Here is a 22096-nt window from a genome sequence, read left to right as displayed (position 1 = left end):
GAAAATACCAATCACACGTGGCAAGTGGAAAGTTGGCATATCTAAGAATTCCATTGTGGAATTTGACCTGGATTATTGAGTTCTTATGAACAAAAATGGTAAAGACAACAAGTAACATTTGCTGAGCACTTATTATGTGCCAGGCTTGGTTCTAAAGGCTCTGCATATGCGAATCTCCACACTAACTTCATGAGGTTGGTACCATCATTATTCTCATATTACAGATGAGGAAACTAAAGTTTACAAATCTTCTGTTACTTGCCCAGAGTCACACAGTTGGTGAGCAGTGAAGTTAGAATCTGAATTTGCAAATATTCCTGGTTGCAAATATTGCTGTTCTTAGAGCAAGAAAAGCTTCCGTAACTCAAGCCTGTTTCAAGTTTATATTTAAAATCATTAGCATCTGACTTTCTTAAGTGACACTGTAATCTGTCTTCTTTCCCACAGCTTCACTGCTTGGCAATTATTTATTTAAGCCATCAGATGCTATTGGCTTCAACAATATTTTTGTGGGATATCCTGCTACAATTTTTTGAGACCCTTTCATGTTTTTGAGGGTTCTATTCTATTGTACTTGTTTTTAAATAATGTACAAAAATAAAGTAAAAAAATTTCAGTGTGACAGGTTATGAATGGCTTTTAAAAGGTAAGTGCCCATGAGGGGCAAATCTATAGACAAAGTAGATTAGTGGTTGGTTGGGGCTGAGTGAGGGTAGGGGGTACAGAGAATGGGAAGTGACAGCTAATGGGTATAGTGTTAGTTTTAGGAGAGACGAAAATGTTCTAAAATTAGATTGTGGTGATGGTTGCATAACCCTACCAATATACTAAACAACACTGAATTGGACACTTTAAGTCTGTGAATTGTATACTATGTGAACTATATCTCAATAAGGTCTTAAAAAACAAAAATACCCCTCTCCCTAACCTCCACACTATGGGATGAAAGCAAACAATCACAGCATGTTTTAAATTTTACTTGGTGTAAATATTTTTTATCTTTAATTGAATGAGAGGAAACCTCCCTCCACAACCCTTGCAATCAATCAGATACACATGCCTTGTTTATCTGATTCTGTTGTGTCTCTGTTAAATGAATACCTTTCATGTTGTGACAGACATTAGAACACTCATTCCAGGAGTCAGCATATTATTGCTGTCACTCAGAAGTCGCCAAGTTGTTAGGTCAAATGGCACGAAATTGTGCAGCTTGACCCCACAATGTAATGGCACTGGTGAACTGGTTTAAGCTAAAATACACGCTTCATGAAGAAAAGAAACAAAACAAAAAACTCAAATTGCTCCTTCTCCCACTCAAATCCCATGTTTTTAAAGACACACGAGGGAATCTTGATGTGTTTTTATCCTTTTCATTCAGAAAACTTTAAAACGGGCATTTTAAAGTTTTTCTTCTTCATGTTCTAATTTTTGAAGCTTCGAATGTTTCATAGTTCTAAAAAGTCACATTCGGGCTTCCCTGGTGGTGCAGTGGTTGACAGTCCGCCTGCCGGTGCAGGGGATGCGGGTTCGTGCCCCGGTCCGGGAAGATCCCACATGCCGCCATGGCTGCTGAGCCTGCGCGTCCGGAGCCTGTGCTCCGCAGCGGGAGGGGCCGCGACGGCGAGAGGCCCGCGTACCGCAAAAAAAAAAAAAAGTCACATTCAAGATATGAATGTTCTCTGGGCAGAATTTGATTTAAATGTATACTGAGCTCATATACACCTTTTTCTGTGACCTCTTTTATCTCTTATAAATGTTTCTTCCCTCTTCATTCTTGTCTCTCCTCCTCTAAAATAATTGTGTTCCCTTTGGAAGGTTGTTACTATAAGTTTGGACCACCACTTTGTATTATACACATCATGTTTTCATACAGGAAAAAAGAGAAGTTTAAAACAAAAGAGGTCCAAAAACAAGTAACAATGAAACAAAGAGGTTGTTAAAGGAAAGACAGGAGTTGGCCTGAAATATGTCTGTTTTAGAAACGTGTCTGAATGGATGTGTGTCTGTAACAGTGTCCCTATAAATGTGTCTGTAACAGTGTCCCAGGGTTCTGTTTGCAAGGCTAATGAATTAATGCATCTAGGCATTGAGCATCAATGGCTGGTAACATCACACACACAAAAAGACAATCAGATGAATGTGCTTCCTGATGGGAAAACAAAATATTACCACAAAGTAGTTCTGTAAACCTCTACTCTCAAAAGAAAAGGAAAGAAAACCCTCCTTTGCCAATGAGTCTGAATCTAACCAAACCTCTAAATCCAACTACCAGTTTACAGAAATAAAGAGGACAGAGAAACCTGCTAAATTATACTACAAAGAAAATCTGGAGCAAACTCTATAAGACAAATGACCTGGTTTCTTAAATATAAAAATGGAAACAAAACAAACAAAAAAATGGGGGAAAACATATAAATCAGAAGAGAACTAAGAGGGATCAACCAATTGCAATAGATTTCACTTCTGGTTCAAGCAAAGAAATTGTATAATAAAGAAACAAAAAAGCATTTATGATATTTATGAGTCAATTTAAGACCTGAAATAGATGGAATATTAATCCAATAATTATTAATTTTTAAGTGTGATAAATGGCATTGTGGTCATGCCATATTTAAGTTGTTACAGTTGAAATGATTTAATGCATTGAATTTGCTTCAAAAAAATATGGGAGAAACATAGTACTCTGACTACTTACCCTCAGAATATATTCTAAAGATAGAATTGTAAAGAAATTTTGAACTTCACTTAGGAGGCTTATTGTCGGTTGAATTCTGAAACTATTTGGTGTGTGAGTAATGGGCAAGTGAATAAAACACACTGATGTTGTGAAACAACGTTATCCTTGTGAAAGAAGGGTAAGGTACAATCATGGAATGAGGTAAGGAGAGGAAAAATCTTATGATGGTAAATAGTAATTAGAAGCATCTGATATAAATTTATGATGTTTTCTGAACAAATTTATTTTTCTTTCTCTGCCCATTAAAGGAGGCTAGATGTAATGATATCCCAGAAGCAAAAAGCACACCTGGTGCTCAGACTTTGTTTTCTAAATGCCATTTCCTACAAAAAAGAGCTAGGTTTTTGTGGGGTTTTTTTTGAGAAATGGCTGATTCCATGAGCAGGTAAAGTAAAAGGTAAGTCTGAAACATTTTGTTGGACTGGAAAGTAAAAAGTACTAAACATAAACACAATAATAACACAAAATTTAGAAAACCTAGAACTAATGATGGCATGTCAAAAGGACACCAAAGCCAGTTTAAAAGTGATCACACCAGCCAAATCTAGACAAGTTGATTACTAAAATGAATAATGACAGAAATGGAGTATAACACATTGAATTAAAAAAGAAAATCATAAGTCCATAAAGATCATCCAAAATACCTAAATTAAATAATTAATAATGGGGAAAAAGAGAAAGTTCTCTTATGTAGAATGCTAATAACTATAGAAGAAATAATAAAGTTAGGAAATCACCATTTTTTGACTACCATAATAATAATTAATTCAGGCAAGAATCATCAGTGGTTAATAAAACTATTGATTAAAAATTTGTTGGGGAACAGCATACATTATCTTCTTTTTTTTTTCATTTCTAATTTTATTGATTTGAGTCCTCTCCCTCTTTTTCTTGATGGGTCTGGCTAAAGGTTTATCAATTTCGTTTATTTTCTCAAAGAACCAGCTTTTAGTTTTACTGATCTTTGCTATTGTTTTCTTTGTTTCTATTTCATTTATTTCTGCTCTGATCCTTATGATTTCTTTCCTTCTACTAACTTTGGGTTTTGTTTGTTTTTCTTTCTCTAGTTCCTTTAGGTGTAAGGTTAGATAGTTTATTTGAGATTTCTTTTGTTTCTTGAGGTAGGATTGTATTGCTATAAACTTTCCTCTTAGAACTGCTTTTGCTGCATCTCATAGGTTTTAGGTCATCGTGTTTTTGTTGTCATTTGTCTCTATGTATTTTTTGATTGCCTCTTTGATTTCTTCAGTGATGTCTTGGTTATTTAGTAACGTATTGTTTAGCCTCCATGTGTTTGTGTTTTTTATTTTTTTTCCCTGTAATTTATTTCTAATCTCATTAGTGTTGTGGTCAGAAAAGATGCTTGATATGATTTCAACTTTCTTAAATTTACTGAGGCTTGATTTGTGGCCCAAGATATGATCTATCCTGGAGAATGTTCCACGTGCATTTGAGAAGAAAGTGTAATCTGTTGTTTTTGTATGGAATGTCCTATAAATATCAATTAAATCTATCTGGTCTGTTGTGTCATCTGAAGCTTGTGTTTCCTTATTAATTTTCTGTCAGGATGATCTGTCCATTGGTGTAAGGGAGATGTTAAAGTCCCCCACTATTAGTGTGTTACTGTCGATTTCTTCTTTTATAGCTGTTAGCATTTGCCTTATGTACTGAGGTGCTCCTATGTTGGGTGCATATGTATTTGTAATTGTTATATCTTCTTCTTGGACTGAACCCTTGATCATTATGTAGTGTCCGTCCTTGTCTCTTGTAACATTCTTTATTTTAAAGTCTATTTTACCTGATATGAGTATTGCTACTCCAGCTTTCTTTTCATTTCCATTTGCATGGAAAATCTTTTTCCATCCCCTCACTTTCAGTCTGTATGTGTCCCTAGGTCTGAAGTGGGTCTCTTGTAGACAGCATATATACGGGTCTTGTTTTTGTATCCATTCAATGAGCCTGTGACTTTTGGCTGGAGCATTAAATCCATTCACATTTAAGGTAATTATCGATACGTATGTTCCTATTAGCGTTTTCTTAACTGTTTTGGGTTTGTTTTTGTAGGTCCTTTCCTTCTCTTGTGTTTCCCACTTGGAGAAGTTCCTTTAGCATTTGTTGTAGAGCTGGTTTGGTGGTGCTGAATTCTCTTAGCTTTTTCTTGTCTGTAAAGCTTTTGATTTCTCTGTCGAATCTGAATGAGATCCTTGCTGGGTAGAGTAATCTTGGTTGTAGGTTCTTCCCTTTCCTCACTTTAAATATATCGTGCCACTCCCTTCTGGCTTGTAGAGTTTCTGCTGAGAAATCAGCTGTTAACCTTATGGGAGTTTCCTTGTATGTTATCTGTCATTTTTCCCTTGTTGTTTTTAATAATTTTTCTTTGTCTTTAATTTTTGTCAATTTGACTACTATATGTCGCGTCACGTTTCTCCTTGAGTTTATCCTGCCTGGGGCTCTCTGTGCTTCCTGGACTTGGCTGGCTATTTCCTTTCCCATGTTAGGGAAGTTTTCGACTATAATCTCTTCAAATATTTTCTCGGGTCCTTTCTCTCTATCTTCTCCTTCTGGGACCCCTATAATGTGAATGTGGGTGTCTTTAATGTTGTCCCAGAGATCCCTTAGGTTGTCTTCATTTCTTTTCATTCTTTTTTCGTTGTTCTATTCTGCAGCAGTGAACTCCACCATTCTGTCTTCCAGGTCACTTATCCGTTCTTCTGCCTCAGTTATTCTGCTATTGATTCCTTCTAGTGTAGTTTGCATTTCAGTTATTGTATTGTTCATCTCTGTTTGTTTGTTCTTTAATTTTTCTAGCTCTTTGTTAAACATTTCTTGCATCTTCTCGATCTTTGGCTCCATTCTTTTCCCGAGGTCCTGGATCATCTTCACTATCATTATTCTGAATTCTTTTTCTGGAAGGTTGCCTATTTCCACTTCATTTAGTTGTCTTTCTGGGGTTTTATCTTGTTCCTTTATCTGGTACATAGTCCTCTACCTTTTCATTTTGTCTATCTTTCTGTGAATGTGGTTTTCATTCCACAGGCTGCAGGACTGCAGTTCTTCTTGCTTCTGCTCTACGCCCTCTCGGGACACTTATCTTCTAACAGATTAATCATTAAAAAGGTGGGTAGGGGCTTCCCTGGTGGTGCAGTGGTTAAGAATCCACCTGCCAATGCAGGGGACATGGGTTCGAGCCCTGGTCCAGGAAGATCCCACATGTCACGGAGCAACTAAGCCCATGTGCCACAACTACCAAGCCTGCACGCCACAACTACCAAAGCCTGTGCACCTAGAGCCTGTGCTCAGCAACAAGAGAAGCCACCGCAATGAGAAGCCTGCGCACTGCAGTGAGGAGTAGCCCCCGCCCGCTGCAGCTGGAGAAAGCGCGCGTGGAGCAACGAAGACCCAACACAGCCAAAAAAAAAAAAAAAAAAAGTGGGTAAAAGTGCCTTTATGGTGGAGTAATCTGGCAGATACCACCTTAACCAAGTGATCAAACTTAGCATCACAATATAGTGGGATAACCTGAAACCATGTGCCTCCTGATGGAAAGCACTGAGAAGTATACAATATCACTGATATAATATCCTTGCCAACAATGCATTAGATGAAGCTAACCATGAAGAGATAATCAGCAAATTAAAATTAAGAAACATCCTCTTAATCCTCTTATGTCACTGTCATAAAAAACAGAAAAGGCTAAAGAGCCATTCTAGATTAAAGGAGATTAAGGAAATAGGACAAATGAATTGCAATGTGCGATCCTGGATTGAATTCTGAATTAGAACAACAACAACAACAGGCCATAATTTCTACAATGTCCTCTCGAAATAGTTCAGGGGAGATTATCTATCTATCTATCTATAAATATCTCATATATTTCAGAATATACAAAACAAGATTGACCATGAGTTGGTAACTGTTGAAGCTAATAGGTACAGAGGTTCATAATTCTATTCTTTCTACATTTTTGTAAGCTTGAATATTTTCATAATAATGAACTTCGTCTCTTAACTTATACCATATACCAAAATTTTCTAGAGATAGATTGCAGACCTAATTCTAAAAGCTTGAAGTATACAATTTCTAGAAGAAAACAGAATATACTTGTAATGCGAGGAAGGCAAAGATTTTGTGGATAAAACATAAAAGCACTAATGGTAAATTTAAAAAAATGGTAAACTGGATTTCATGATTAAAAACTTTTGCTTTTCAAAAGAGGTCATTAAGAAAATAAAAAACCAAGCCACAAACTGGGAAACAATGTTTAAAATACATATATCTGATAAAGGAGTTTTATTCAGAATATTTAAAAACTCCTACAACAGAACAATAAAAAGCAAAAACATATAATAAAAAATGGGCAAAAGACTCAACTGGATATTTAACATAAGATATGCAAATGGTCAGTAAGCATGTGAAAAACATCATTAATCATCAGAGAAATTAAAGCCAAAGCAAGATACCACTCCACACCCACTAGAGTGGCTGAAAGTAAAAAGACTTACAATATTAGGTGTTGGTAAGGATGTGAAGCAATTGGAACTCTCATATGAATTGTTAGTGGGAATGCAAAATGGTATAGCCACTTTGAAAACACTTTGACAGTTTCTTGTAAAGTTTATCATACAGCTAACCTATGATTCAGCAATTCACCCTTAGATGTTTACTCAAGAGAAAAATATGTCCACAAAAAGGTGTGTATAAGAATGTTCATAATTCCCCAAATGGGAATTCTGATGTCCATCAACAGGTAAATTGATAAACTGTGATACACTGATACACACAATATATTGCTATTGCTACTCAGCAATAAAAAGCATTGAACTACCAATATAAGCAACAACATGGATGAATCTCAAAAGCATTATGCTGAGTCATAAAAGGCAGACACAAAAGAGTATGTATGTATGATTTCAATTATAAGAAGTTCTAGAACAGGCAAAACTAAGATATGGTGGTAGAAATCAAATTCATGGTTGAAAAGTGAGAAACTGTGCCTTTATCATGGCTAGAACCACGACACTTCCCCAAAATATATTTCTAGCCTAGGCTACTCTCCTAAATATATATAGGTATATCTTCTTCTTTTTTAAGTGAAGTATAGTTGACTTATAGGTATATATTCTATATCTTGACTTGGGTGCTGGTTATAGAAACCCTTCCCCCTTTGTCCATCTCATGAACACTGACTCATTTTTAAGGTTATATGCTCAGATGTTCTACCCAAGGCTGTCACAGTGAATCTACTCCTTTTTACATAGCTCTCTCCTACTACATGATGATCTCAGAGCAGGCACCACATCCCTTTCATTTCTGTATGTAGGATCTAGAGAAGGTAGGTACTCAAATATTCATCAAATGAATGCATGAACTGAAATGCTAAGGGATGATTCCCACTGGGAATATGGGGAGAAACTTTTGGCAAAAAAGGAGAAGAAAAAGAAGGAAGAGAAGGAATATAACAAACATCTGGAGAAAAGGGGGAGAAGTAATGGAAGAAAAAGAACCATGGCCAAATGAATAATGTTTGTCTTTTTCAATTGCATTTCTTGGCAGTTATCTCTCAGAAGCTGTTTTTCTCATAATTCTATGCTCAATGATCTGATCTAGTTGCTGTTTATTATTAGTAATAAAAATGTGCTGGCTCAGCTATTTGCTTGTTTAATCTCTGAGCCTCGGTTCTGAATATTTAAATGTGATAATGTATAAAAAGCTATTATCATAGTGCCTGGCATTTATTAAAGCTCAATAAATAGGAGCCAATTATTTTAATGGTGACATATCATTAGAGAGTATTTGGAAGCATCAGCTTTAATGAATGCTTAACAATGGAATGAAATTAGAAATCTATAATGAAACAGAAATTTAGAAAATCCCCAAATATGTGGACATTAAAAGAAATGAAAACACTATCCTAACTAACCAATGGGTCGAAGAAGAAATTATAAGGGAACTAGAAAAGACTTTGATATGAATAAGAATAAAGACACAGATACCAAAACTTATGGCAGCTAAAGCAATATTTAGAGGAAAACTTATAGCTATAATATTAAATATTATAGCTATAATATTAAAAAAGATCTCAAATCAAAAGTCTAACCTTCCACCTTAAGGCACTGGAAAAAAGACCAAGCTAAGCCTAAAGCAAGCAGAAAAAGGCAAATAATAAAGATTAGAGCAGAAATTAATGAACTATAGAGAAGAGAAAAACAACAGAGAGAAATCAACAAAACCAAAAGTTAGTTCTTTGAAAAGGTTAACAAATTGATAACTGCTAGATTGGCTAAGAAAAAAAGAGAGAAGACTCATTACTAAAATAAGGAATAAAAGAGGAGTATTCATTACTGACCCTATAGAAATAAAAAGAATTATAAAGAAATACCATGATCAGTTGTATACCAGTAAATTAGACAATTTAGATGGACAAATGAAATGAACAAATTCCTAGAAAGACACAAATTACCAAAACTGACTCAAGAAGAAAAATAACTCTGAACAGACTTATAACAAATAAATAGATTAAATTAGTAATTTGAAAAACTAGCCACAAAGAAAAGCCCAGGCCTAGCTGGCTTCACTGGTGAATTCTACTAAACATTTAAAAAAGAATAAATATCAATTCTTCTCAAACTTCCAAAAGACAGAACTCATTCTATACGGCACCATTACCAGACACCAAAATTAGAAAATATATCACAATAAATAAAAACTATAAACCAATACATCTTATAAGCATAATAACAACTTAATATTTCATCAAATGGATTTACCACAATTGGCTTAAACATTCCTGTATTATTGGATACTTCTGTAGTTTCCCATTTTTAAGTACTCTATGTTGCAATGAATACAACATTTTCTGTATTTCAAATTATTTCCTTGGGATAGATTTCTAGAAGTTGAATTATTGAGTTAAAAATTATGGATAGCTAAAAAAATCCGACACGTGCCAAACTACTTTCAAAATGATCTGTACTAACTGACATCTCCTCTAGCAACCATTTATTCTTAATTTATAATTGGTCCCAATGATGTGTCCTGTCTGCTTTTTTTCCTCCCCTTCTAACACCCCCTACACAATCCTAATTACCCCATTGCAATGTAAAGCTTCTATGAGAAAGGTACATTTTAAGTCTGTTAGCCAAGGGCAAGATTTATTTAATCAAGTTGAAAGAGAACACTGATACATCCCACAACTGGGAAATTAAGCTCTGTTTTTTTAATTATCAAATTCTCTGCTTGAAGAGTAGCTTTTCTAAGAGAAATTATTTGTCACAGAAGTGTAAACTTTACATTAAAATCTGAAGCTACCAGACAATAAAAATTACTATGAAAATAATATATTTACAATTCAGGGCATCATACCCAGAGACATACTGAAATAATTGGTCAAACTATTATTCTTAGTTCATGAGTATTGTACCAGTACTACTACAATCAAACGAAAAGTAAGACTTTGATCTATTACTGTAGACAGTATTCTCTAAATGACCTGAAGACTCTTTCAAACTTGCTCCTGATTTTTTTTTTTGCGAGGTTGGGGCAAGCAGGTTATCATTCTGGATATAGAGCTCTGGTGCTAGTTTTAGTATAAATCTATTTGTTAAGATTCAAAGTATTCCAGCATGGATGTGGACATGACCTCAAACTGGGAGAATCAAAGTATCAGAGAATCAAACATCAGAGACGGTGCTGTTGTACTGAGTTGTCTACAACGGAGCTTCTTCCACAGTCCATCCCATCTTGCAAACTTGAAACTTTGTGTGGTCACTGGGCCATAGCTACAGTTGTTGGAAAAAGTAAAAATGGCTTTCTTCAAGTTCATTGTAGCTGATGGAACCTTCATGCTGCTGTTAGGGGGTCACTCATTCATTTATTTATTCACTTTATTTATTAATACATTTCTGATTTTCACTATTCACTTTATTCATTAATAAATTTATTTAGTGAATGGCTACTATGTCCTTTTATGTGCCAAGCCCTCTGCTGAGCCCTTAGCAATTTGGTCTTCACTTAAATAGATATTGATATCTGTGACTAGTGCAAAGGATGATAACATTCAGTAATGCATTCTGACAATGTGGCATTTTCTTTGTCAATTCGTGCATCATTTTGTGTAGTAGACTCCATAGGAAATTGCCAAGCTATGTGATTCCGATTAGTTGCTTCAGAATTCTAGAATTGTCCAGCATTTTGGCATTAAGCCACACAATACTAATGGCTTATGCAACAACCCACAGGATCTGAAACCAAAGCAAAACTAAGCAAAAAACTCCAAAACTTGCATTTCCAACTTTACTCATTTTCAAGATGTTCTCATCAATGGGACACATTGGAATGATTTTTAAATCTCATGTGTTAGACAGAAAAATGGGGAACAGAGTTGAATGGATCAGATATGTTGGTCACACTGTTAATTTCTTGATTTCTCCATTAACGGTTTTTTGCTCTTTCTTTCCTTCCTCCTTTCCTCCCTCCTTCCCTTCCTTTCCTTTGATTGCTATTTGCTACAACCCAAAGGTTCTAGTCAAAGCCTAGAGGGTTAAGCCTGCAAGACGTGGCTGTCAGGACATAACTGACCACAAGCAGGTGCCCACTGGAAAAGCTCTAGGAGTCAGATGGGGGTCCACTCAGCTGACTGGTGTTGGATGGGAAGAATGCCCTTCAGGAGCCAGAGAAGCCAACAAGCATCCATGCGGAGTTGAGAATCAGACTGAGAAGCAGGAGGAGACCTGGGTTTCCACTGTGACTTGGGTAAGTCACCTCATATCTCTGGGCCTGTTTCTCCATCTGAAGAACAAGGTGCTCGGACCAGCTGATCGCTGAGGTTTCTTTCATCTCGATCATTCACAGAATCTGAAACCTCATTCAAGGTCAAGTTAAAGAAATTCCGTTTTTCTTCTTTCTGTTTTAGCATTCTCTAAATACACTGATAATTGAGAGGGTTCTTCTATTCCTATGATTTTTTTGTTCTCCAAAATCTGGAGTTTTACAAAATAGCTGATAACGTCCTAACCTGAATGAAATCCCATTTAATTATATTCAATGAACCTTACCTGAGCACCCACAAGGTTGTTCGGCTTATTCTCTACTATACTCCTCCCTCCTCGTCACACAGATTCATCCGGTTTGCAATCTGAGTTCTCTAACTGCCTTATTGAAGCTAGTTTTATGTTTCACCTTCAGTCTAACTCTGTAAGGATGAGGATCTTGTCTTAAAGTTTTCTTTTGCACTTCCCCCAGTGCCCCAGAACAACATGTGGAACAAAATCGGTAACAGGGACTTGCTAATCATAATAGCATTTTCCTCCCTAATATTTGTTAAATGCTTACCCAAAGGGGAAGTACTTTTCTAAGTGATTTACTTGGGTTAACTATTCTAAGTGCTTTTCACTAATTATCAACTATTTTGTGTCCACATTTTACATACAAGGAAACCGAGGTACAGAGCAGTTGGTCACTTGCTCAGGGTTTACACGACTGTGAGTCATCAGCCAGGTTTGCAGTTGATTCCAGAGTTGCGCCCTTAACCACTATGCAATACTGCCTTTCTGTGATTGCTTGCCAAGATTCCAAGTATGCATTCCACCCTGCTTTTAGCATATAGGCACTTTAGCCATTGCTGAGAACTTCTCCAGGCAAATTACTTTCTGCGGAATTTTATACTTTATCTCTGAAACATAATCTCTGGTACTTTATTCTTTTCATATGGTTTATGCAATGAGATTTCTGTGATGGGTCCCCTAGGGTCAGTGATAACACTGAATGTTTTCTACTATTATGAAAATAATATGCTCATTTGCAGGGAGGACGCCACTCCTCAATTGCATTTCTTCATTCCTACGAATGCCAGTTCTGAAACTTTCCCAAGGGCTCCTCTTCTTTTTGTAATCCCTCAGGCCAGTCCTCACTGGCTGATTCTACACACCTACCCGGGAGGTGATGTAACACCATGAGGCCAGCAGGGAAGCTGTAAGCTGATTTACCGTTACCTGTATGAGAAGACCCTCACTCAAATCAATATATTGATTTACACTAATAGAAAGTAATAGAACACTGTCTTTCCTCCTGTTTCCACTGCTGTCTGTCCAAGCACTTCTGAAGTTATTCATCTCTCATGAACCTTTCCTGAGAGAAGGCTCTCCTAACTACTCCAAGTTCCTTTACCTTAGACAGTTACATCCACTTATTCATGCACCAGATATATGCTGAGCACACGTATAAGCCAGGTGCTGAGTTAGGAACTGGAGCTGCAATAAACTCTCAAGGACCTCACAATTCAGTGACAGAGAGAGATTCCTAAGTTACTAATACAGTGTGACAGTGTGTGCACGGTACTGAAGAGGCATCGGGAAGGCAGAGTAAGTTCTGCTCTGGAAGAGAGCAAGAGGTGAACTGTGAACTAGATATTGAAGAATGATCATCATTCACCATGTGGAACAGAGCAGGTGGGGAGGTTATTCCACCAGCAAAAGGAGTTAGGCAGAGTTCTTGACTGTTCTCCGCTCACTCAAAGTGCGTCTTTTCTCCAAATAAACTCATCGATAACAATAATAGCAACCAAGATTTATTGAGCTCTTTCTCTGTGCCCTTGTCAGTATAATCTTGTCAAATATTCTGTACTAATTACCTCATTGAATCCTCCCCACAATTCCATCACACACTCGCGCGCGCACACACACACACCCCTCTGTCTATACTATTACACATATACAAATGAGAGAACTGAGGCTTAGAGAGGTAACATCATTTGCCCAGCTGGTAAGTGGCAGAACTGTATTCAAACTCAGCTCTCGGACTCCAGAGCCAAAATTTCACTAGCTTGTTTCCTGTTTGCACTTTTCTAGGGCTGAGTACATAGTAGTTGCCCAAGCAGTGCTGGTTGAGGGAAGAGTTGGTTGAGAGCTAGTTGTCCACGGCAGGGGGATCCGTACTATGTCCTACTGCAGGCAGGAAGGGAGGGACCAATTACTTCATTTCACAGTCTGGTTTGTTTCACAACCTTGTTTGTTGTTTGGAGGCGTGTGATGCTACAGGGCGAGGCCAACATCACTAGAGACTCCCAGGTATTTGTTCAGTGAGGAGTGTGCAAGGGGAAGAGATAAGAGCCCAGTCCTAAAGACAACCCTCAGAATGGGAGAAAATATTTGCAACTGACAAAGGATTAATCTCCAAAATATACAAGCAGCTCAATATCAAAAAAACAAACAGCCAATCCAAAAATGGGCAGAAGACCTAAACAGACATTTCTCCAAAGAAGATATACAGATTGCCAACAAACACATGAAAGGGTGCTCAACATCATTAATCATTAGAGAAATGCAAATCAAAACTACAGTGAGATATCATCTCACACCAGTCAGAATGGCCATCATCAAAAAATCTACAAACAATAAATGCTGGAGAGGGTGTGGAGAAAAGGGAACCCTCTTGCACTGTTGGTGGGAATGTAAATTGATACAGCCACTATGAAGAACAGAATGGAGGTTCCTTAAAACACTAAAAATAGAACTACCATACGACCCAGCAATCCCACTACTGGGCGTATACCCTGAGAAAACCATAATTCAAAAAGAGTCATGTACCACAATGTTTATTGCAGCACTATTTACAATAGCCAGGACATGGAAGCAACCTAAGTGTCCATCAACAGATGAATGGATAAAGAAGATGTGGCACATATATACAATGGAATATTACTCAGCCATAAAAAGAAATGAAATTGAGTTATTTGTAGTAAGGTGGATGGACCTAGAGTCCGTCATACACAGTGAAGTAAGTCAGAAAGAGAAAAACAAATACTGTATGCTAACACATATATATGGAATCAAAAAAAAAAAAAAGGTTCTGATGAACCTAGGGGCAGGACAGGAATAAAGATACAGACGTAGAGAATGGACTTGAGGAAACGGAGAGGGGGAAGGGTAAGCTGGGACAAAGTGAGAGAGTGGCATTGATATATATACACTATCAAATGTAAAATAGCTAGTGGGAAGCAGCTGCATAGCACAGGGAGATCAGCTTGGTGCTTTGTGACCACCTAGAGGGGTGGGATAGGGAGAGTGCGAGGGAGACGCAAGAGGGAGGGGATAAGGGGATATATGTATACATATAGCTGATTCACTTTGTTATACAGCAGAAACTAACACAACATTGTAAAGCAATTATACTCTAATAAATATGTTAAAAAAAAAAAAAAAGAAGAGCCCAGTCCTAGCATCAGATGGGCCCAGGCACACCACTTCTCTGCTAGACACATTTTCTTTTCAAGAGTCTTCTTTGCTAATATGTTTGATCCAACTCACTAGCTGTGTGGCCTTGGGGCAAGTTATTGAACCTTTCTAAGATTTATTTTCCTCATCTGTACCATCCCTACTTCCCACCATCACCATCATCATTATCACCAATGGTAACATATGAGGCTCAGAGAGGTAACTTGCTTTGCTTGTGGGGCTTACTGTCTAGTGGCAGACAACAGGCAAATACTCAGGCTATACTCACTACGGAAACTCCAAGGAGAGACTCCTGGCCTCGGCCCCTCCTGTCCATATGAGCTTAGTAAAGTCACTTTCCCTCCCTGAGCACCTTCCTCTTCTGTCAGTCAGGGAGATAAATGAGATGACCTCGAAGGTCCTTTATGCAATGAGGATTTTTCCTCTTCCTCCCCTTGCCTGCTCCCTCCTTTTCTTCCCTCCTTCAACTAGGAGGGGTACTCAGCTTCATTCTCTTGGATGATGACTGAGTTTCAGGAACTGATGGTTTGCTCTTTGTCTCCCACAATCTGATGTCACCTCCAGACCCAGAGCACAAGGTCACTTGCAGCATTCATGTCTCAGGAGTAACTGCAGGCAAACCAATAAGTACAAATAATAAATAGTATTTTTTGTAAGGTTGTGCCTGATTGAACAATTCTTACTTCATGCTTGAATGGAAGAAGGGGTACACCTTACAAATGAAGGCAAGTCCATTATAGCTGAGACTGCTGGGCCCTAGGCCTGTAGCCTCATTTTAGCAGGATGAGCCACAGGGATTAGGACTCTCACTGGGAGTTCAGTCTTGTGGCAGGAGAGTGGAGAGGTGGTCTGTATCTTGGGCATTTCTGTCTAGCCCACACTGTGCCTTCCATCTACATATTTCCTTTAAGGTGCATTTCATATGCTATATGCTAGCAGACTGTGTTTTCTAAGACAAGCAGAGCTTGTCAAGAGAGCAGATTGTAGTTCTAATGTGAGAGGATGTGAGTGGCTTAAGGGTTTCTCAATGGTTCATTCTTTGGGGAGAGAAAAATCGAACATTGCTTGTTAAACTTTGAATGGCGGCTGATAAAAGTACAGATTTTTCACTTGACTAAGATTTGAAATCCTCTAAGATTTTAGAGTGCAGAGATAAAAACCATGAAAACATATATACACACCTCAAGGGAATAAAAACACCTTCAAAACCCCCAGCACTTCCTTTTAAGAACAATCTCTATCTCTCTCTCCCTCTCCCTCCCTCCCTCCATCCTTTTCTCTCTTTTTCTCTCTCTCTTACACATACACACACCCCTTTCCTATTCATGTTCATGTCACATCCCAGCAAGTTTATTGTTATTTCTGTGTTAGACACCAGGGATCACTGAGTGAGTCTGTCACTATAACTGATTGTCACTTTAAAGCCAAAGAGAATGTTTCTTGAGCATGGGGAGGAATTTTTTCCCCAAGTATCCACCAGAAACTTTGCCATCATCCTTAATCCCTTCCTTGTGCATTTCTGTCATTTTTTTTCTCCTTCCGTCCTGCCACTAACCTGGTTCGAGGGGAGGCATCTTTGCACCTTGTCTGGACATACTGTTCATGTAACAATTGTGTTTCACTTGTGAGAAAATATACTTGCGTCACTTAGCACAGTGCCTAGGAAATAGCATCTAATAAACAACATTATTACTTTTCCCCCATTCTCAATCCTCATTTCAGGGGCTGAAGACTGCGCACGCTAGTAGAAGATACTACATTTGACAGCAATATCCATTACTTGAAGATTCCAAAGGAGTGGCATAACTAATGCCTCCATCACAGGCTATTGCAGTGGTAAATGCAACCAGGCAGGTATGAGCTTAGCCATGGTAAGTGCTCAATAAATCGTAATTATTTTTATGCCATAAGCATTTATTGTTTTTGCCAAACTTTATATCCAGGGCTCCAATGGCAAAAAGTGCCTGGGGGCAAATTAGAAAATGGCACCCCGCTCTGGGAAAAGGAATTGCAAAAGCTCACACTCTCAGGCTGGCTCTTGCTCAATGTTATGTGGGATGTTTCACCCGCCATGTGTGTCCCCTCGGCAATAAATGTGGCTATAATAAACATTGGGAACACAAAACGAGGAGCTCACAGTTTAAGCAAATCATTACTACACTGTTATAATCGTTATGATGGAGTTACTTACAACAAGCTGTGGGGGCACCATGGAGGGAGCAAGGCCACTGGGGAGGCTGGAGAAGGCTCTGGGGCACTGTTTTAGGGGTTTTAATGAGTAGGAGATTGTCCAGTGGGGAAGTAGCAAAAGTCGGTTTGCGCAGATGAAAGGCTGCAACAGGGGACGCAAGGCCACCTCTTCTCCCCTTCACCCTTCCCCAGTTCTGTGGGACTCAGGAATGGTAAGAAGCTTTGTGGATGGAGTAGAGGATTTACTCTACTCAATGGAGGATGGAACTCAGAGAAGTGGCAGGAAAGACAAAGAGACAGTTCACCTGCACTGTGCACCTCTCTGTTACACATGATACTATTGAACGTTTACTTCTATTGAAGGAATAATTGAGCACTAAATGCACAGTACACATTTTTCTGCAGAAATCACAAATAGAGTCAAGAAACCATTCTTTTGTCATTTAATCAACCATTTCAAGTACTTGGATTATAAATTCTGCAGGAGGAGAATTTTGCGGCTGACAGAGAAGTCACAAAATCTACCCAACAAAGTCTTATGCACTTTCATCACAGAGAAGAGCCTACTTCTATTAAATGAAAGAAAGAAAAAAAAAGCATATTCCTTGGGTTTCTCAGCCCACAGTAGATTAAAAATAGCATAGCTCAGCTTGGATGGGGGCTGGGCAGAGGTGCTGCCCCGGACACATACGTGCAGACAGTGCCAAGGGAGTACAGCTGAGTTCTGCAGAAAGGCAGGCAAGTAAAACTGTCAAGTTTGCATTCAGCCACGGAAGGCATCTGTATTATGATAAATGAGGTCCATAATAATTCATTCAACAACTCCCAAGGGGTCAGAGCTAGGGGCTGGGTAAACGGGGAGAAGTGACAGCCAGCCTGGGACCTCTGCAGTGGTTTTCCGGTGAATGTAGTGGTGAGAGAATTGAGTCTTCACCTAACACGTAGCAGGTACAACTCAAAAGAAACTTCCACACGGCAGCCACTACCATGTTTACATTGTAGGTGAAGATTTAGTAGTACTAAAACAACATCAATCACATTTATGTTGTGATTTTGAATTTTGTTGCTATAATATATAAATAAATGCTAAATATATATGGCATTTAATTTGTAATTTTATTTTAACTTTATAGATGATAAGAGCTATAAGTGTAAGAAATTTGCACTTAATTTTATGCTTATATATTTAGGGAACATCATCATGGAGGATTTAGTCAACACTTTGGGGTTGGGCAGGGACAAGAAGGATTATTTTCTTTAAAAAATGCCACTATGTAGTTTTCACCTCATAGGGTTTTTGTGAAGATTTAATGAAAAAAATTCTTATAATCTATTTAGCAAAACTTTTGGCTCATAAATAACCTTCAGTAAATGTTAGCTATATAGTTATCACATTTACTGATCAAAGCCAAATCCTTTATTTACCAAATGTGAACTCTGCCTATTACTGAGAAGGGGGTAAACACAAAAGTTCTATCCACTCTTGGGGGTCCGCTGGGGGAAAGAACTCCTTACCTTTAACAAAGTAATGAAAGCAATCATAAATAGCACTGAGTAGCAATCATGAATTCATGTATTTATTTTCTGACTGTAATCTGGGCTTGTGTCTCAGCACATCACCTCCACTACGGCTTGCAGCCATGGGAGGTGTTCACAGAACGCTTTCTCCATAAACGAAGAATGACAAGCTCTGTCATTCACATTGAACATGTGCTCTAAATTCATTAAGGTGTTAATTCTTCGTGACAGGTGAGTACAAGCCAATTACAGAGAGAAACGGTGGCTTCTTGGGGCCTTCCAGGAAAAACAACCATTCACATCAAGAATGCCCAAATACCAGTTTCAACAAGTGGTAACAAAATCTTTACAAATATTCGTGAAGTTGTCAAAACATGAAAGGCAAATAGCACTCTGCAAGCTTTTTGCTTCTTTTCAAGGGAGGAAGGCTCTAACTCAGACTGACAAGTGCCTGCGATAAATTTGAGACTGGGAAAACTCTCACCTGGTAATTGTGTCACCCAAATTGCCCAGAACTCTGTAAATGAATGGCAACTCTTTGCATTACACCTTGTCACTACTAACAAATAAAGGATGTTTCCCTGAGCTTTGTCACTGGTACTTATGTATACCAATTGCACTTGCTTCAAGAGTTATTTTTCCCCCTCTTCTCTAAATGGACCCCAAGTGCACACAATCTGATAAATCATAATCCTTGGCCATGAAATGCTTTTCATTGTTTCATACCTTCATGTTAGGTGGGAGATTCATGGCGCTTATTACATTATGATAGATAGATAACAAGTGGGCTACACACAGATGTTTTTCTTGAAAAGTGTAATTTTGATTTGACTAAATATCCTTCATACTATGTCTCTTTTTGTTAGTTTGTCTCACATCTTAATGAAGCAAGTTTACTGCACCCCTCTTACTAGCCCATTTTACAGAGGAATATTATATACTAAGAGTGCCAACTTCCAAGGAAATCCCAGTCCTTCCCAGACCATCCAATGTTTGCCAAGAGCAAGCAAAGGCTAATGCATCTTTGTTTCCCCCAGCCCTAGCACAGTGCTGGGCATGAAAGACACCTTGTAAACTTTTGCTAAATAACTGAAATGATCTTCATGTGCCTCCAAAGGATAGCACTTGGCTGTGTGACTATGGACAGGTCACTTAAACCTCGGTCCCTGCCTCTTCATCTATGACATGGATAATATAGCAAAGAGTTCTGTAAATATGAAGACTTATTACTACTAGTATCCATGAAGAATTTCTTAATCCCACTGGAGTGGATCCATTACAACACATTTCTGCTTTTAACCTGGCAATCAGTCTAAAATTGGTTTCATTTTTTTAAAAAAAGTACTTTAGTGACAGTTTTATTGAATCTGCCCTGGTTAGTTTTCAGTTCAATTCAGTGGTTATTTCGGTATCATAAACTGTGCCGATTTTTAGTAGCACACAGCAACTATTTAGTGCTGGAGACTTGCACTGGAAGGTAAGGCAACCATCTTGAGGTGCGGTGTTAGGAAGATATCTGCTTGAGGCTAGGCCTAAAAGCATGTGTACAATTTTAATTCCTAGTCTGGGTTCTATCAAGTTCATGCTCCCTTCCATTGTCATCCTCGTGGGCGCAGTTACTTTGCATGATTTGCCTTTACCCCTTTCTCTACCAATTAGTAACTCATTTGGGATCCTCCATTTGTTCATGGATAACATTTTCAACATTCTCTGCTAACCACCATTGCTATTTGTGACCTTTCAATCTCTGAGGCCTCTGTGACCTGAGTCCTTCCAGCACCTTCCCCCAAGGTGCCCCACTACTCCAGTCTCTCCCAGGTACCCACCACCCATCCTCCCAGCAACAAGAGTCAATGTCTTTATTCACAAACAAACACTACTCTGTCCCAGAGCCAAAGAACAGCCTCCTTGAACTTTTCAATGGAATACTCAATACCTCCATCACTGGACTTCAAGCTACATTTCCAACCTTACTTCCCCCAATACCTCTGTGTGTGTGTGTGTTCTTTGTTCCAGTCAAATATAGTACTTGCTGATTATCACATACCCTCTACTCCTTTACTTTTGCTTCTACTATTTTCTAAATGTGAAAATTTCAATTATTCTACAGTTGTTGAAATCTTACTCAATCCTCACAGACTTAGCTAAAATGCTACCTCTTCTTGGAATCATTTCTTAATTGCTCTCACTCAGACTGGCCTTCTCTTCTCTCCTTTGAATCTCCATTAAGACTCTGTACATCCCTCACTAAACTTTTTCACCTTATGCTATATTGGTGTGTGTGTGTGTGTGTGTGTGTGTGTGTGTGTGTGTGTGTGTGTGTACTAGAAGGTAAGCTCTGGAATGGCAGAGGCGGGGCCTTACTTATCCATGTCCCCACTCAGTGGTCAGAGCAGTTTCCTGCACATAAGAGATACTCAAAACCTATTAATTGAAATGAAAGGAAATAACACTCAGATTAAGAGAAACTTCCTTTAATGCCAACAGTAAATTGTCTAGTTCTCCATTCACAAACTACAGCAAAAAACATGTAGACTGTACACTCTAATTTATATACCTTTTCTCCTAATATATCACCTTCTTTACTCTCACATTATTTAATTCAGTAATTATTGGTTCAGTGCCATGAACTATTTTAGGCCTTAAATAAATCACATTCCCTGCCTTCAAGGAACTTGCAACCTACTTTCTAGATTTTATTACAGTTGAAAAATCAGAGTCTCAGAAAGAGAAGCTACTAGTTCCAGATCAAATAGCTAAGAATAGAACCCAAGGCAGTCTAATTTCAGAGGCTGTTTTTTAAAATAAAAGGGCAAAGTAATTAGGTATTTTTTAATGAGTATTAGGAACATACTGGAAGCTGTTGCTGAAAGTTTTTCAGATATTACATGATCTGTCATTAAAAAAAAAAGACTTTCTACCCACATATAGACACAGTGTACAGTTGAAAAGAGGCAAGATATACTGTTTTGGCTTGTTGAGACTCTGCCTATAATTACTATAGTGAGGAAGTCAGACAACTGGACAGTAGCTTCTGCATCTTTACCTTTCAGTACTGATGTTTGAGCTTTTAAGGAGTTAAAAATTTGCAGGGGCTTCCCTGGTGGCGCAGTAGTTAAGAATCCGCCTGCCAAAGCAGGGGACATGGGTTCGAACCCTGGTCCAGGAAGATCCCAAATGCCACGGAGCAAATAAGCCTGAGCACCACAACTACTGAGCCTGCGCTCAAGAGCCCGCGAGCCATAACTACTGAGCCTGTGTGCCATAACTACTGAAGCCCAAGCGCCTAGAGCCCATGCTCCGCAACAAGAGAAGCCACTGCAATAAGAAGCCCGTGCACCGTAACAGAGTAGCCCCCACTCGCTGTTAACTAGAGAGAGCCCGCGTGCAGCAGTGAAGACCCAAAGCAGCCAAATAAATA

The 22096-nt window shown here is 38.4% G+C and overlaps 1 protein-coding gene across 16 annotated transcripts in view; it reads right to left on the bottom strand.

Moving 5' to 3' along the window:
- The window catches only part of DLG2 (discs large MAGUK scaffold protein 2), a 929335-nt gene that overhangs the window by 29015 nt on the left and 878224 nt on the right, over positions 1-22096 (bottom strand). The gene's annotated exons all lie outside the window — the stretch shown is intronic.

This window comes from Delphinus delphis, chromosome 8, assembly GCF_949987515.2.
Source record: "Delphinus delphis chromosome 8, mDelDel1.2, whole genome shotgun sequence".
Lineage (NCBI taxonomy): Eukaryota > Metazoa > Chordata > Mammalia > Artiodactyla > Delphinidae > Delphinus > Delphinus delphis.
This window is presented reverse-complemented; position numbering and strand designations above follow the sequence as displayed.